Source organism: Moschus berezovskii, chromosome 6, assembly GCF_049115385.1.
Source record: "Moschus berezovskii isolate FMDL1 chromosome 6, NW_MosBer_1.0, whole genome shotgun sequence".
In the NCBI taxonomy this organism is placed as follows: Eukaryota; Metazoa; Chordata; class Mammalia; order Artiodactyla; family Moschidae; genus Moschus; species Moschus berezovskii.
In genome coordinates, this window is record NC_142465.1 from 108890363 (window position 1) to 108908161 (window position 17799).

The 17799-nt window shown below is 48.8% G+C and overlaps 1 pseudogene; it reads right to left on the bottom strand.

Moving 5' to 3' along the window:
- Positions 1–10339: 10339 nt before the first annotated feature.
- LOC148777726 (very long chain fatty acid elongase 4-like) lies at positions 10340–16919 on the bottom strand (annotated as a pseudogene).
- Between the last annotated feature and the right edge of the window lie 880 nt (positions 16920–17799).

Here is a 17799-nt window from a genome sequence, read left to right on the forward strand (position 1 = left end):
CAGCTTCTTCCTTTTTTATTTTTTTAATTAATCTTGGGAGATAGCTATCTTATTTTTAGCAGGCTGATGCCGCTGGGTAGGAATATGACATTGAGGGTCATAATAGACTTTCACACTTTCTGATGGCACTCAGCCACCACCCATTGGACACCTCAACTCAGCTTCAAGCCTTTATCTCTGCCAAGAGAGAAATGGCTGGCAAACTCCCCATGGTATTTTACCTCTTGAACTGCATTGCTCACCTCAGCTCCCTAGGGTTGTTCTACTATACTGGGTAATATTGAAAACCAGCGACCAAGTTGTAAAGACTGCTCTCCTGGAGCTCAGGAACAAGATGCAGGGTGTATGAATGTGTTTTGGTGGAGGAAGTTTACTGCTAACACTGTCGCCAGGCAACATAATAAGTGTGACACTGAAAAGCAGAAAACCAAGACTTTGAGTCTCACTCTGCACATCTGACTATTAGCTACATGGCCTGGGAAAGTGAGTTACCCTACACCTTTTTTTAAATCTGTAAAATTGGAAATACGTCTTGGGGTTCATAGGTGTAAGGGGGCTCACATAAAATAGCAGATGTTCTATGATACATAGAATGGATAAACAAAGTCCTGCTGCACAGCACAGGCTTTCCAGGTGGCACTAGCGGCAAGGAGCCTGCCTGCCACTGCAAGAGATGTGAGAGGTGTGGGCTTGATCCCTGGGCCGGGAAGCTCCCCTGGAGAATGAAATGGCAACCTACTCCAGTATTCTTGCCTGGGAAATCCCATGGACAGAGGAGCCTGGTGGGCTACAGCACATAGTGTTACAAAGAGTCGGACGTGACTGAAGTGACTGCACCCATGTATAGTACAGGGAAATACATTCAATATCCTGTGATAAACCATAATGGAAGAGAATATGAAAAAGAATGTGTATGTGTGTGTGTATAACTGAATTAGTTTGCCGTACAGCAGAAATAGCATGACATTGTGAATGAACTGTACTTCACTACTTGGGCACTCACCTTGAACTGTTACTTGGAGACAAATAAGCTTCATTGTTCTTTGATTCATTGCACTTTGCCTCTCTTTCTTAGAGCAGCTTAGCCTACTCCACAAAAATACTACAAAAATTATTTTACAAGATGCCTTACTGTATTTTACCAAGATATGCTGGGTAATAAAAAAAGTTATACTTCAATAAAGTGAATTTTAAAAATAGCAAATTGCATTAAGCTGGTGTCTGTTATATAGTCATAGCCCACATTTCTTGAGTTCCCGTTATGTGGCTTGAACTATGCCTTTTACATACACTATGGCGTTTAATCCTCAATAACAACCCTAAGAGGTAGCTGCTATTATTGATCCTAATATATAGATGGCACTAGTGGTAAAGAATCCACCTGCCAATGCAGGAGAAGCAAATGCAGGTTTGATCCCTAGCTCAGGAAGATCCCCTGGAGGAGTGCATGGCAACCCGTTCCAGCATTCTTGCCAGGAGAATCCCATGGACAGAGAAGTCTGGTCGGGGAGCAAGGAGTCGGACACGACTGAGCGTCTGAGCACAGACACGGAAGCTGAGAGCTCATGCAGTTAAGCAAATCGCCCGAGGTTGGTTGCGAAGTGAGTGGTGAGGCCCAGCAGCTGCTGATTATTGTTATGCGCTATTAGGGCATCTCCTCTGATCCAGTGTAGGGCAGAGGGGGCTTTCGCTGGGTTTCTCTTTCTAACTTTCTCTACCCGCCTCCCATTCTGCCCTTGGTCATGCCAGGTCCCTGCTAGACCTGATGGGGAAAAGCCAGTGACAAAGATGTAAATGGTTGAGGAGTTCCGGGGACACTGCCTGTTAGCACACAAGAATCTCTGAAAGGCGGGACGTCCAGCATCTTGCCAAAACCAAGTGACTGCAAGAGGCAGAGAGTTTCCACTGATGGGTGTCTTCCCAGCTGAGTTCAGCTGTTTCCTCAAAGCGGACACTGCCAGGAGGCTCCTCCATCCCCTGCAAGGGCCCTTGTCTGAGATGACAGAGCATGTCGGGGAGAGAAAGCTATTGCAATGAGAGTTAATACCACCAAGACTAGAGAGCTGGTTTTTCAATCTCAAAAAAGGAACCTTGGGGACTTCCCTGGTTATCTGGTGGTTAAGAGTCCACGCTCCCAATGCAGGGGGCCTGGGTTCGATCCCTGGTCAGGCAACTAGTTCCCACATGCCTAAACAAAGACCGAAAATTCTGCGTGCCGCAGCTAAGACTCGGTGCAGCTAAATAGATAAATGTTTAGGGGAAAAAAGAGAAAAGAAAGGAAAGAAGGAGTCTTCCTAGAGGCCACAAGCATTTTCCAAACACTAACAATTTAAAATGGCCTTTTTTTTTTTTTTTAAGCCAGAACTGAGAGTTTCCAGGAGTTATAGCTGGGCCGAGCCAGTTTTCACTTACAATACGTGTATATGTACTTTTAAACTTATTGATGTATTTATTTTTGACTGTTCTAGGTCTCTGTGGCTGCACAGAGGCTTTCTCTGGTTGTGGCGAGCGGGGGCTACTCTCTAGTTGCGATCTTTGGCCTTCTCACTGCCGAGGCTTCTCTTGTGGCAGAGCACAGATTCAAAGCACGAGGGCTCAGCGGTTGTGACAAATGGGCTAACCACCAGGGAAGTATTACATTTTTAATTTTTTTTTGGAGTATAGTTAACTTGTGATGTTGTGTTATTTTCAGGTGTACAACAAAGTGAATCAGTTGTACACATATATATATATATCCGTTCTTTTTTAGATTCCTTTCCCATATATGTTATTACAGAATATTGAGTAGAGTTCCCCGTGCTGTACAGTAGGTCCTTATTAGTTGCCTTTTTTTATACATAGTAGTGTGTATATATGTCAGTCCCAATCTCCTAATTTATCATTTCCTTTCACGTTTCCCCTTTGGTAATCACGAGTTTGATTTCGAGGTCTGTGAGTCAATTTGTTTTGTAAATAAGCTTTTTTATATAGTTTTTTATTAGATTCCACATATAAGGGGTATCATATGATATTATCTTAAGATACATATTTTTTAAAGATTTGGGCTTTTCCAGGACCATTCTTTGGGGGTGTTCCAAGTTCTTGACCTCCCCTATCTCAGCACTCATAGGAGGTAGTCAGGGTAGAGGTTAGGATGAGAAGTCTGAATCTCTTAAAGGAAAGGGGGTCACACTGCATGACAATTGACATGAATCCTGGTTTTGCAAACTTACCTGCTGTGTGACCTTGGGAAAGTCAGTTAACTTCTCTGTACTTTTGCTCCATTACCTGTCAGATGATAGCAATAATAATGGTGCTTCACCAGTACTCATTTTCATGACCATTTATTGTTATAGAGATTGAGTTAATGTGTGCACACTGCCCGAACCCAGAGTCTGGCACACAGAAGCAGTATTATGTAAGTGTTTATTAATAAATGAAATGTTAAAGACGCCTGGCATTCCCAGCGAGGTGCAGTTCATGCCAGGAAGAAGGCCCAGCACATTCCTTTTTAGAAAGACTATAATTAGAGCCAACCAAGGGATGCAGGAATTTCTCGTGAAATAGAGAAATGTGGTGGCTGGGCGGTCATGCAGTGTGGGAAAACCACAGGCTTTGGAATCAGAGAAATCTGGGTTTATTTATTTTTACTGAAGTATAGTTGACTTATTAATACAGTGCAGTGTTAATTTCTATGTACAGCAAAGTGCAGTTGTATGTATATAGGCACACTTTTTTTAAAAAATATTTTTCCATTGTGGTTTATCACAAGATATTGAATATAATTCCCTGTGCTATAGAGTAGGACCTTGTTGCTCATCCATTCTAGATATAATAGCTTGCATCTGCTAATCCCGAATTCCCGCTTCATCCGTTCCCCTGTCCCCCATCTGCCTTAGTCTGTCCTCTATGTCTGTGAGTCTGGCTCTCTTTCATAGATATGCTTATTTGTGTCTCAGTTTAGATTCCACATGTAAGTCTCATGATACGGTATTTATCTTTCTCTTTCTGACTTACTTCACTTAGTAAGATAATCTCTAGGTTCATCCATGTTGCTGTAAATGGCATTATCTCATTCTTTTTTATGGCTGAGTAGTATTCCATTGTCTATATGAACCACATCTTCTTTATCCATTCATCCATAAAATTGAAAAAAAAAAAAAGAAGTCATGGATCTCCAGTCAGTGCTTAAAAAGACTTGAAGGCCATGTATATGGTGAGTATCAATGTCCAAATGCCTCACAGACACTGGACTTGTATGTACAAAGTGTTAAATCCTAAAAATGTTCTGATCACTGGATTTGCTTTTTAATAGTGAGGTTCCATGCTAACTGCAGAAAAATAATGTTGTCTTTTCCAGGGAAACCAGCTAAATTCAGCAATGTCAACACACTCCCCTAGAAGGCCTGAAACATCATTTCAGCTCGATAACAATCGCATTCAGTCTCTTCTTCCCATCCCCTTTCCTCTTCATGGGTTGGTATGAAGGTTGGGGTGGGTGTGTGGGGACCAGTGCCTACAGAAATGCCTCTGCAGCCCTGGTGAGAAGCAGGCCTCCACTTCCAGGCCTAGATGTGTCTTGATCGCATACTCCTGCAGCAGAATAATCACTTCTTTTTAAAATTTTTAAACTTTATATTGGAGTAAAGCCAGTTTCTGGAGGAGGGCAGGGCAACCCACTCCAGTATTCTCACCTGGAGAATCCCATGGGCAGAGGAGCCTGGCAAGCTACAGTCCATGGGGATGCAGAGTTGGACACAACTGAAGCAACTTAGCACGCATGCAGAGCCAGTTTACAGGCTTCCAGGGTGGTTCAGTTAGAACTGGACATGGAACAACAGACTGGTTCCAAATAGGGACACGAGTACGTCAAGGCTGTGTATTGTCACCCTGCTTATTTAACTTATATGAAGAGTACATCATAAGAAATGCTGGGCTAGATGAAGCACAAGTTGGAATCAAGATTTCCGGTAGAAATATCAACAACCTCAGATATGCAGATAACACCACCCTTATGGCAGAAAGTGAAGAAGAACTAAAGAGCCTCTTGAGAAAGTGAAAGAGGAGAGTGAAAAAGTTGGCTTAAAGCTCAACATTCAAAAAACTAAGATCAAGGCATCTGGTCCCATCACTTCATGGGAAATAGATGGGGAAACAGTTGAAACAGTGGCAGACTATTTTGGGGGGCTCCAAAATCACTGCAGATGGTGATTGCAGCCATGAAATTAAAAGATACTTGCTCCTTGGAAGAAAAGCTATGACCAACCTAGACGCAGAGACATTACTTTGCCAACAAGGACATTACTTTGTCTAGTCAAGGTTATGGTTTTTCCAGTAGTCATGTATGGATGAGAGAGTCGGACTATAAAGAAAGCTGAGCGCCGAAGAATTGATGCCTTTGAACTGTGGCATTGGAGAAGACTCTTGAGAGTTCCTTGGACTGCAAGGAGATACAACCAGTCCATCCTAAAGGAAATCTGTCCTGAATATTCATTGGAAGGACTGATATTGAAGCTGAAGTTCCAATATTTTGGCCACCTGATGTGAAGAACTGATTCGTTTAGGAAAGACCCTGATGCTGGGAAAGATTGAAGGTGGGAGGAGAAGGGGATGACAGAGGATGAGATGGTTGGATGGTATCACTGATGTGATGGACATGAGCCTGAGCAAGCTCTTGGGAGTGATAGATAGGGAGGCCTGGTGTGCTGCAGTCGATGGTGTTGCAAAGAGTTGGACACGACTAAGCGACTGAACTGAACTGAACTGAACTGGGGTGGTTCAGACAGTAAAGAATTTTCCTGTAATGCAAGAGATTGGATTGGATCAATTGGGTTCAATCCCTGGGTCAGAAAGGATGCCCTGGAGGAAATGGCAATCCACTTCAGTATTATTGCCTGGAGAATCCCATGGACAGAGGAGCCTGGCGGGCTACAGTCCATGGGCTCGAAAAGAGTCGGAGACGACACTTTGACTTTCATAGCCAGTTAACAACGTTGTGATAGTTTCAGGCAGACAACAAAGGGACTCATCCACGCATATGCGTATATCCATTCTCCCCCAGTCTCCCATCCCATCCAGGCCACCACATGACATTGAGCAGAGTTCCCTGTGCTATACAGTAGGTCCCTGCTGGTGATCCATTGTAAATATAGCGGTCTGTCCACGTCCATCCCAAACTCCCTAATTCTCCCTTTCCCCCATCCTTCCCCTCTGGAACACCATCTCTAAGTCCATCTAGGTTGCTGCAAATGGCACGATTTCATTATTTTTAATGGCTGGGTAAATAGATGGAAAAACAGTGGAAACAGTATCAGACTTTATTTTTTTGGGCTCCAAAATCACTGCAGATGCTGATTGCAGCCATGAAATTAAAAGACGCTTGCTCCTTGGAAGGAAAGTTATGACTAACCTTGATAGTTTATTAAAGAGCAGAGACATTACTTTGCCAACCAAGGTCCGTCTAGTCAAGGCAATGGTTTTTCCCGTGGTCATGTATGGATGTGAGAGTTGGACTGTGAAGAAAGCTGATCGCCGAAGAATCGATGCTTTTGAACTGTGGTGTTGGAGAAGACTCTTGAGAGTCCCTTATACTGCAAGGAGATCCAACCAGTCCATTCTAAAGGAGATCAATCCTGGATGTTCATTGGAGGGACTGATGCTAAAGCTGAAACTGCAATACTTTGGCCACCTCATGCGACGAGTTGATTCACTGGAGAAGACTCTGATGCTGGGAAAGGTTGGGGGCGGGAGGAGAAGGGGAAGACGGAGAATGAGATGGCTGGATGGCATCACCGACTCTGTGGACATGAGTTTGAGTGTACTCCGGGAGTTGGTGATGGACAGGGAGGCCTGGCGTGCTGTGATTCATGGGGTCGCGGAGAGTTGGACACGACTGAGCGACTGAACTGAACTGAACTGAATACTCCATTATATATACATACCACATCTTCTCTATCATTCCTCTGTTGGGTTGTTTCCACATCTTGGCTATTGTAATCAGTGCTGCAATGAACTGGAAGAGTCACTTCTCTTTGGCATCCCTTCTCCAGCCTGGAAAGCCCGTGAGATGATGCTGAATCCTCATTCAATCCTGGAAGGGCTTCCTGCATCACCTCCAGCGTGTTCCCCCTCCTGTTAGCTCTGAAGCTTCTTGTAGCCCCGCCAGGCCACCTCTCTCTCCTTCTTTTTCTTAACTTTTTGTTTCCACCTGTGAGAGTGGAGCCTGAGAATTGCTCCTATAGGATGACCAGATTTAGCAAATAAAAATATAGGATACCTAGTTATATTTGAATTTCATGTAAACAACAAATACATTTTTTAGCATAAGTATATTACAAATAATGCTTGGGACATATTTACACTAAAAATTTTCTTTCTTCTTTCTTTCTTTCTTTTTTTTTAAGTTCAGGTGTATCTGGGACTCCTCCTTTTATCTGGCAAGCCTACCTTCTGGTCTAGAGGAAAGTCATAGGAAAATTTGGGGCAATATCTTGGGTCCTCCCTAGTGTAAGTAGACCATAACACCCTCTGGCCTTAAGGTGCATGCCCAGAAGACTTCTCAATGTGGAAATAACCAAAGCCAGACCCAACAGGAACAAGTGAAGGCTGTTTATTCAGAGCTGCCTAGAGCAGGAATCACTGTATTTTGGCAGTGATTCAAAGGCAGACAGATAGGAAAGCTCCATAGTGGGAAAAGGGAAGGCTTCAAGTATGGCCTGGTTGGAGGCTGCTGGCTTGGAGAACATTTTAATAGAAGTGCAACATCCTATGTGATTGGAGAAGGAAATGGCAGCCCACTTCAGTATTCTTGCCTGGAGAATCCCATGGACAGAGGAGCCTGGCGGGCTACAGTCTATGGGGTCGCAAAGAGTTGGACACAACTGAAGCCATGCAGCATGAACTCACGCTCTATATTTAAAAATCTAACCATCACTCTTGCTTCCCGTTATCTTTAAACATTCATAGAGATGAACTCCCACCATATTAATTAGGAATCTGGCTGTGTTTTGATAAATCCAAATAACTTTGTTTTGTAATCTCACACCACCTTTCTACCCTGATATATAATATCCTGCTCAGCAGCCCTGAACCAGGTAGAGTCACCACAACAAAGCTCAGGATTTAAAAAAGAGGATGGACACCTCCAGCTCCCTGAGAATTTTTCCCCAAACCCTCGTCCACCGTGCTTTCTCACGCCAGGTTCTCCCCGCCAAAATCTTATTTCACTCAGACGTGACCCAGGACATACAGCACTTCCTCTTGCGCTGCTTAATCAGGAGAGGCAGTCACGAAGGATAAATATTAGCTCTGAACTCTGGGATGACTCATCCTTCCTTTATCCTGGCTGCTAAGCAAACGAACAGACCTTACTCCGGTGTGGGATTTTTTTTTTTTAAGATTGCCTTAAAATAAGCCCCCCACCTGCGAAGACACTCAACCTGCTGTGCAAAAGTGTGTGGGAGGCATTCATATCCTGCGTAACTAGGAGGGAATTTTCTCTGAGCGTTTTGTCCACAGGATACAGCCCTGCCTAGCTTGAGTTAATTAACTAGAGTACCTGATGGATAAATAGTCCCCAAACAGCCCTGCAGAAACTTCAGCGGGTCTTTAACGTTCTTAACTGTTGAGGCATCACAAAATAAAAACCTCCTCAGTGAAGGAAAGTGTTAGGGGAGAGATTATAAAGGAGAAACAGCATCTTGCAGGCATAGAGGAGTGTGTGCTTATGCGTGGTCAGTCACTCAGTTGTGTCCGACTGTTTGCAACCCACAGACTGTAGCCGGCTAGGCTCCTCTGACCATGGGATTTCCCAAGCAAGAATACTGGAGTGGGCTGCCACTTCCTCCTCCAGGGGATCTTCCCGACCCAGGGATAGAACCCACGTCTTCTGTGTATCTTGCATTGGCAGGTAGATGCTTTACCACTGCGCCAAATGTTCTTTGCCACAGTTCCCAGGAAAACCGCATTCCAGACACCCATTCAGTTCAGTCTTAAACAGCCCAGCAGACGTTTGCTCCCAACATCCCACGTGACCCCAATTGTACACTTCTTTTTGCTAGGCCTCCGTCTCTCTCTGTGAAGTGGACGGCATTTGTTTTACCCCATCCCTCATTTTTTTCACATCCCTGTTTGGAGGTTGTCAGTGAAACATGTATTCAGAGGTTTCTCATGGACTTCTGTGTCTCCCACTGGGACAGAAGGGTTATAGATCCCAGCAGCTTTTATTCATCAGAGTGGCACTTTCCAAGATTTATGGAAGAGGCAATTAAAAATATCAACAAATAAAATCATAAATGTAAGCATATACATGTATTTGAAAACAAGTATTCAGACATATGGGGCTCCCCAGGTGGCACTAGTGGTAAAGAACCTGCCTACCAAAGAGGGAGACATAAAAGACGAGAGTTCGATCCCTGGGTTGGGAGGATCCCCTGCAGGTGGCAATGGCAGCCCACTCCAGTATTCTTGCCTGGAGAATCCCATGGGCAGAGTAGCCTGGTGGGCTACAGGCCACAGGGTTGCAAAGAGTCAGACACGACTGAAGTGACTTAGCACACACATTCAGACATGTATGTGTAGCCCTGTCTGCCACCCCACTCGCACACATAGAAATATACAACTTGGTAAATACACATGCAGGCACTAGAGAACAGAGAGATATGCAGGGGACACGTTTGCACATCCACACTAGAAATCACACAGGCCCACTTTCTGGGTAGACATTCTCAGTCACCGTCTCAACCCACAAGGTGAGAGATCAAGCCAGCCTTGACTTTCTCCATGCTCCCAGCCCTGCTCTTCATCAGAGGTCATGACCACCAGTGGGGCAAGATACGGATCCAAAAGCCTACTTATTAAGGTGCTGTGCCAGGTCTGGGGAACATGGAGAGTAAGACAGTTCCTCCTGTGGGGCTCATGTCTAGCAGAGGTGGCTCAGTGGTAAAGAACCCACCTGCCAAAGCAGGAGACACAACAGACATGGCTTGGGAAGATCTCCTGGAGAAGGCAATGGCATCCCACTCCAGTATTCTTGCCTGGAGAATCCCACGGACAGAGGAACCCAGTGGGCTACAGTCCATGGGATTGCAAAAGAATCGGACACAACTGAGCGCCTACATACACACACATACACCCTTTCTATTGTGTATCTGAAAGGAGGTGTACAAACAGTGACAAATCCACATGAGAAGTGAGTTTAAGAAGCTGAGTCCACTTCTGTCTTCCTGGATTCTGGAATAGAGGCAAGTCTTGCCCTTGCTCATAGGAGGAGACTCAGGCCCAGAGGAATCTGCTCAGCCCAGGTGGCATGTGAGCTCTCTGTGGGCACAGCTCTGTTGGTTTCAGTCCGTGGTCCTGCCCCTTAAGCCAATTTCTTCTGCTTGCTCCTCAGGTATGTCCACTGGTAGAAGTGGAGGAAAAGGGCCAAGAGGCTGAGGGAGTACAGGAGGACGGCCACGTTGAACCCGACAGGGAAGGGGCACTCAGCAGAGAGATTGTAGGGGGAGTGGGTGGCAATGGCCACAAACTGACCCTGGGAGCCTGAAGGTACAAGGGGAAAGAGACGACGGGAGAGGGTGAGAAGCAAAGGAGCAGGCAGATGCTCCCCTTGACCTTTGGGCTCCCAGAGCTCAGGACAAGGAAGAACTAGGAAGCACCACCCCGGGCATTCCTTCTCCTGGCGCTAAGAACCTTCCTGACCCCGCTCCTGGTCTGGTCCCCCATTCGTCCCCATCCCACCCTGCCACATCAACACTGATGACCGCTTCCATCTATCCTGAGCCCCAAAAGGGACGGCTCAGGCAGTCACCTTCACTTGACAATGGTGTTCCCCAAACAACAGGGGCCCCAGCCCCCCAGGGATGCAGCAGTGACCACAGACGCGCAGGACATTAGCCGTCCATAGGCACACAGCCCAGCCCCCTCACTTCACTGGAAGATGAGACCAAGGCCAGAATCGCTTGTTCCAGGCCTCACATCAGGTCAGGAAGTCAGGTCGGTGCTAGGATCTGGCGAGATGGTTGCTGAGAACTCGCAAGTTGAGAGGCTAAGGAAGAGACGAGAAGGACTTCTTCGTGGTCAGACTACAAGTCGCTGGTGCAGTTGAGAATAGAAGCCGGGGCTCCGCTGAGGCCCCTGGAGCCAGCAGGTCTTTCTCACCAGCTGCAGGACGGTAAGGTGCCGCTTCCACCACAGGGAGGGCCGCAGGCGGGGCCCCAGACTGGCCAGTCCATAGTACAGGTCCATGAAGGCATGGACCAGAGAGTTCAGCATCCCGACGAAGAAGGCTGCAGGGTAGGGTGGGAAGATGGAGGGAAGTGAGTGGCTCTGGGCTTGCCTGTGCTCTGGGCTCTCTCTTCCAGTTTCAGTCTTCCAAGGAGCCCTCTCTGCACACCCCACAGAGACGAGCCCTGGGATGGCCCTATCACAAGGGGGTCCCACACGAGCCGCTCAAGGTCATGAAGGTGGGCTGTGGGTTACAAGGATTCCAGATGAGGATGCTTACAACGTCTCCTGCCCTCCCTGGGCTGATGGCCTTGGGCATCTCCAGGTGCCTCCTCCCGCACTCCAGGGAGGGGTGACTAGGAGGCTCCAGGGAGCAACAGAGAGAAAGTGGGAGCAGTGGCCAGGAGTCATGGCCACAGAGAAGAGGAACCTGGGAGCCGGGCTGCATGCCTCCCGAGCTGGCACTCAGTCCAGCAGAAAGAGGTCTGCCCCCCAAGTCCTGCCCAAACCCCTCACTCACCTTGACCCCCGGCACGTATTTGACCCCAGCCCACCAGCTGAAGAACATGGTGCCATGGTGGTAGACGTGCAGGAAGGTGATCTGCTCAGGCTTCTTTCATAATATAAGACCTGTGGAGGAAGAGAAGGCTCAGCTCTGCGGTCACTGCTCCTCCAGACTCCTCCTGGGGCCTCAGATACCAGGGACAGGGTGACTCTGTCAGCTGTACTGACAGGGAGGCTAAAACTCAAGGGTGATAACCGCAGTCAAATGCCTGGACAGCCCCTTCTGTGTGCCAGGTACTCTGTATGTATAAAAGCTCACATAAACACTCATAATGGTATGCGGTTTATACTTATCTCCATTTTACAGACAGCAAAACTGAGGCAAAGAATTTAAGTAAGCTGTTCTTTGCCGTTGTTCAGTCACTAAGTGGTGTCTGACTCTCTGTGACCCCATGGACTGTAGCCCACTAGGTTCCTCTGTCCGTGGGATTCTCCAGGTAAGAATACTGGAGTGGGTTGCCATTGCTTTCTCCAGGGAATCGTCCCGACTATGGGATCGAACCCACATCTCCTGCATTGGCTGGTGGATTCTTTACTGCTGAGCCACCAAGGAAGCCCAAGTTGTTCAAGGTTATACACCTAATAGGAGGCCAAGCTGGGATTTTGAACATAACTTGGCTTCAGAGGCTAGGATCTTTCAGTATTAACCTGACCAACCCCCCACCCCACCCCAGGGCACTGGGTAGAGAACTCAGGTGTCAAACACCTGGTCTAGGACCCAGAGAACCATCAGACAATTTCCCTAAGGTTCTTCACTCAGACCCCACTTTGAGAGAGACTTTATCACCACCCCCAAAACTGTGGCCTCACCCCACCCCCACAAGACTTCTGGATTCACAAGCAGGACTCTTTTTACTAAAAACACTTAAGGCTTTTGCTGTCTGATGTCCCTTGCTACATAACAACAGTTTCTACAGTTCGTTTCTCTTCCCATTACCACTTAGCCTGGAACCTTCTTGCTAATGGAGGCAAATGCTTCATCAGTGAGCATCCTTCTTTCTCCAGGTCATGGGATTGAGGTTTGACTCTGACATCAGCCTCAGGTGTAGCCAACAGGGATGCTGGAGCGTTTATTCACAGTGCCTTCAAAACCACCCAGACCTGGCTGACAGAGGTAATTCTCTACAAGGGACAGGCACTTACTGTGTCAAGTAATTCAAGGGTCTTTGAGAAGCACCACCAGCACACGCTCGCCATCTGCTGGGCAGGGAAGGGAAGTGCAGTCAGAGTGCTGTCAAGCTGGTGGTACCACTGACCTGGCACCACTGACTTTGGCTCCAACCCTGACGGTCCCCCTGCACCCTCTGCCCACACAATGCCTACCTGCCTGCAAGAAGATAACTGTTGGCACAGAAAAAAAGAGGATCTGTGACTTTTAACCAGTACACAGATTACTCAGGGATCTTGTTTGTTGAAAAGCAGATTCTGAACTCATGTTCCTGGGGTAAGCCATGAATTTCTGCATTTCCAACAAGTTCCCAGTGATGTTCCTGCCATCTGTGGCCCATGGAACATATTTTGAGCAGCAAGACTTGAGTCCATCGTTCAATCTCCCTTGATTCAATACCCAAATCACTGGTGACTAGCCAAGCCTAAGTTTTTTTTTTTTTTTTTTACTGCAAGGAAGCCTTTTGTTCTGCTTCCAGTTGAGAGAGCAGCTAAAAATAAAGAAATATTGACCACTTGGCTACCACACATTCCATGTGTGCCAGGCCTAGGAGTGAACACTTTCATACATGAGCTTGTTCAATCTTCATCCAATTGTTTCCTTTCATAAAATAGGTGTTATCCCCATCTTATAGATAGAAAACTGACGCCCATAAAAGGCAGGGAAGCTACCCAAGGTCACACAGCAAGGAACTGGCAGAGCTGAGAGTCACACAGAGGTCTTCTGAGCCTGTACTGAGCTGATCTTCACTGAGTCCCATCAGAAGACTCAGGAGATGGCACCTTGTTTTTATAAAGTTCATCCTAGGAACCCTCTCGCTGTTACAGAGAACAAAATCTGGCTACGTGTTGGACTTGTTTCGTTAACTTCTTCTCCCCATTGCTTTTTGTCCACTAAAAGGATACTGTTCATATATAATAGCCCATCTCGGGGGACCCTACCCCTCTGCCTGAATGTTAAACCAAAGTGCCTTTGTTCATGGAGGCATCTGGACCTTGCCCACCTGTGAATGGATGCAAGAAAGAAGACGTTAACACATCCCCTCTACTCCCACTCCCAGGCTGGCTATTCTGGGAAATCTTTACATGCAAGATCAATGACCTTTTTACTTTGTTTCCTCACCCCCTCCCATCTCCGTTCTATAAAAGAGCCTGGCATCCACACCCCTTTATGATGGCTATTTTGAGACATTAGTCTGCCATCTTGCCAATCAAAGGCGTATTCCTTGCCTCAACACGTCTTCTCCCCACTTATCAGCGAGCAGACCGAGCATGGACTCTGGTAACATCTCCAGGCCAACCTTCCCACTGCCTGTCTTACCCTCATCCCAAGCTCGCTCTGGCTGTAGTCTACTGGCTGGCAGAGGTAGCTGTAGTTAGCCAGGAGCGAAGTAGCCATGAACTAGAAGGAAGAGAATAGGGAAAGATTAAGCATGATACCTGTCCTGCCCCACCCCACTAGAGCCTGACTGGTTGAAGGCCCAAGAGGACATTCTGGACACCAGCATCCCTCCCCAGCCCTCACTGACACTTGGTGAACAACTGCCAATGACGTCAACCCTGAGCTCTGGCTAGCTCAGAGGCTGGCCTTGCATACATCTTGCTGGTCTCCAGTTTTGTTTTGTTTTGTTTTGTTTTTAATGTGGGTAAATATGGACCACAAACCCACACCTACTCTGCCTGAGACCCTAAATCAGAAGGGGACATGAAACTGTGCGCACATCAGCCCCGCCCCTGAGAAGTTGGGTGCTCCCCTGAGGATACAGGAAATCATCCTTGCTTTCCAGGATGAGTAGGAAACAGGAGGTGTTCCAGAAGCTGGTAGCAAGCTGGCAATGAGGAGGCCGTGGGGCAGCAGAGGAGACAGTGAGGAAGTTGCACGCTGGAAGGAGTATCTGGACTTCTCCTGACTCCCGGGGCTGCGAGGGATCAGTGGGGAGGTGGTGGAGGCCTCTAGCAGCAGAGGGGCAGCCACAGGAGCAGAGACCCAACAGAATCGGTTCATGATTTTTGTTTTTTTTTTACTTTTTGGCCACCTGCCACACAGCATGCAGGATCTTAGTTCCCCAATCAGGGACTGAACCTGCATCCCCTGCCGTGGAAGTGAGGAGTCTTACCCATAGGACTGCCAGGAAAATCCCTCATGAAGGGTCTTGAAGGTTGTTTTAAGAAACTGAAATTTTATCATTGTCTACTCATGCGAAAATGAGTCCAGAATGGTATTAAACACTTCACATTGGACCCTGCTCTGAGCCCCGAGCCACCTCGATGAACCAAATAAAATTCCCTGAATGAGAGACTCTTCATTCTAGTCCTGTCAGCCAAGAGCGCTATGGAGGACTTCTGAGCAGGAAGCCAACATGGGCATGGCAGGCTTTCAGAGGATCATGGGGGCAGCAGAGTAATCTGTCACCACAATTAAATGACAAGCTCTCGGACATGTCTCACAAGGTGTCAGCCTCTTCCACATGGTACCAGACATTCTGAGGGGCCTGTCTTTACAAGGAGAAGTAAGAGACAGCCCTACCTTGGACACTTCTGCTATTGGGAGACAAACAACACATCTGGCAGGATCACTGGGTTTGGGGCTCAGAAAATGGAAGTGAGGTTATCAGAGCCCAGGCAGAAACAGGAGGTGGTGGCTTTTAGGTGCAGGTGGAGAATGAATTCCATTCGGGCTCGCCGCTCACTTCCACTTTTTTATTTAAGGAAAGTGGATGGAGGTTTGCATCTCCATGATGCTGGGAAAGACTGAAGGCAAAAGGAGAAAAGAGAGGCAGAGGATGAGATGGTTCGAGAGCATCAGTGGACATGCATCTGAGCAAACTCTGGGGGGTAATGGAAGACAGGAGCCCAGCGTGCTGCAGTCCATGGGGTCGCAAAGAGTTGGACACGACTGAGCAACTGAACAAGGGAAGACCCGGCAGCCAAAGATAACTGAGAATTCCAGCCCCTCCGGTCCCGTCAGGGCTTCTCAGTTGTCTGCATGGGAAGACCATGGTTTTGTTTATCCGCTGGCACCCCCAAGGAAGAGACCCTAGGACTGCAGGGTCCCCCAGCAGCCTTACCTCATAGAACATGCACCCCGAGAGAACCACCAGGCCTAGGTTGTAGGCGGCGAGGGGTCCTGCCCGACTCAGAGGCTCCCGACTGGACATAAGGCGAGGCCCTGCCACCGCCAGGAGGAGGCAGACGGCTGGGAGGAGGGTGACCGGCAGCGGCGAGTGCACCAGGAACCCGGAATCCGTCCTCGGGTCTGGAAAAGCAAGGGGAGCCGGGACGGCCAAGCTGGCCTCCAGGTCCACCCGCCACCCGCTCCTCCCTCACCTTGCTGGTCACCAGCTCTTCTTCCTCCAAATGTTTAGCATTAGTCACGGGTGGAATAAACATAAGGAAAATGCCATCCGGTGACACCACCTCCTACCTCCGTTCTCTCAGGCCCACACGTATTCATTCCAGAGTTTCTCCAGGGCCCCGGCCATCCTGAGCACCTGGGAGTGGGGTTTGCGTCTCCTGTAGACCGCCTCCTCCGCCCACTGCCTCCCCTCCCACAGCCCGAGGGGCCAGGAACCCTGTACACGGTCTGGGGGCCCCCACTGCCCTGCCCTCGGACATTGGACGACCACCACCACCCACGGCCCCCTTTGGGGCCAGTCCATGGGCCACAGCGCGGCTCGGATCCTCGCACCTCTGCCGCCCCTCTCGGCAGCGCCCCCTACCCGGCGCCCCCTGATACTACAGGGCCCAGGGGAGCCTGGCTGCCCTGCAGCCCAAGGGGAGGGACAGAGAGGCGGGACTCGCCGGGTTTCCTTAGTCTTCTCATTCCGCCTGCGGGTCTGCTGAGCACCCCAGGCTTCTTTCCCCGCCCCACCAAGCCCAGCCACCCCCAGTCCGTTCAGGGCTTCACTCACCCTGTGTCTCCTCCCGGGCTCCTCCGGTCGGTGCCCGACGTGCTCTGGCCGCTCGCCGGGGGCGTTGAGGTCCATGATGGGTCCCAGACGGGTCCTTGAACTCCAGGGTGCAAGGTAGTGCCCCCACCCAACCTGGCTACAAGCTCTCTACTCCCCCCCACCCCAGCTCTGATCTGTGGTGGTCCCAGCCCATCCTCCCGCACACACACTCGCGTTCACACTCACTCACTTCCAGGTGCTGAGGCTCCTGTCCTCACCTGGCCGGGGACGGGACACAGTCTCAGATCCTGGGAGACAGAGCAGCAGACAGCCCAGGGGAGGGGGTTGCTCAGAAGGTAAAGGGCGGCGGCTCCGGGGAGGACGAGGAGGAAGTCAGGCGGGTCAGCAGCCCCTGCCATCCCCCCGCAGGGAGACCAGTCCCCTCTTAGGGTCCCCATGCCCTGCACCCCACACTCTTCCTGAGAGGCAGGCAGGCCTGGGGACATCACACCCTCAGGCCTCCCCCCAGGGCAGCCACGCCCCCATCTCAGCTTCACTGCTTCCTCCTTCCCCACCCACATGGTGAAGGATTAAGTTTGTTTTTTCTGATCCTGCTGGATCCTCGGGCTTCCTTCAGCCTTCTGCTGACCAGTGGGCTGGAGGAATATGGGGGTTGGGGTGGGAATCCCACCCGCCTCTATTGAGAAGCCGTTAAGATGGAGTCTGTCCAAACATTCTCTCTTCAATGCATCCTTTCTCTCCTCGATCTGTAAGATGCTAAAGAGCCACAGGTTTAGAAGCTGCCGGGACACGCTCCATCCCCCTCCTCAGTGACTCTGGCGCGCCCCAGCCAGGGCCTCAGTTTCACCTCCTGACAAGACCAAGGTCTTGGGAAAGCTTGTGAAAAATCATGTGCACGTAAGCCTTGGATTATCCATGCTCAGGGCCAAGAGGATTAGGAATCTCAAAGAACTAG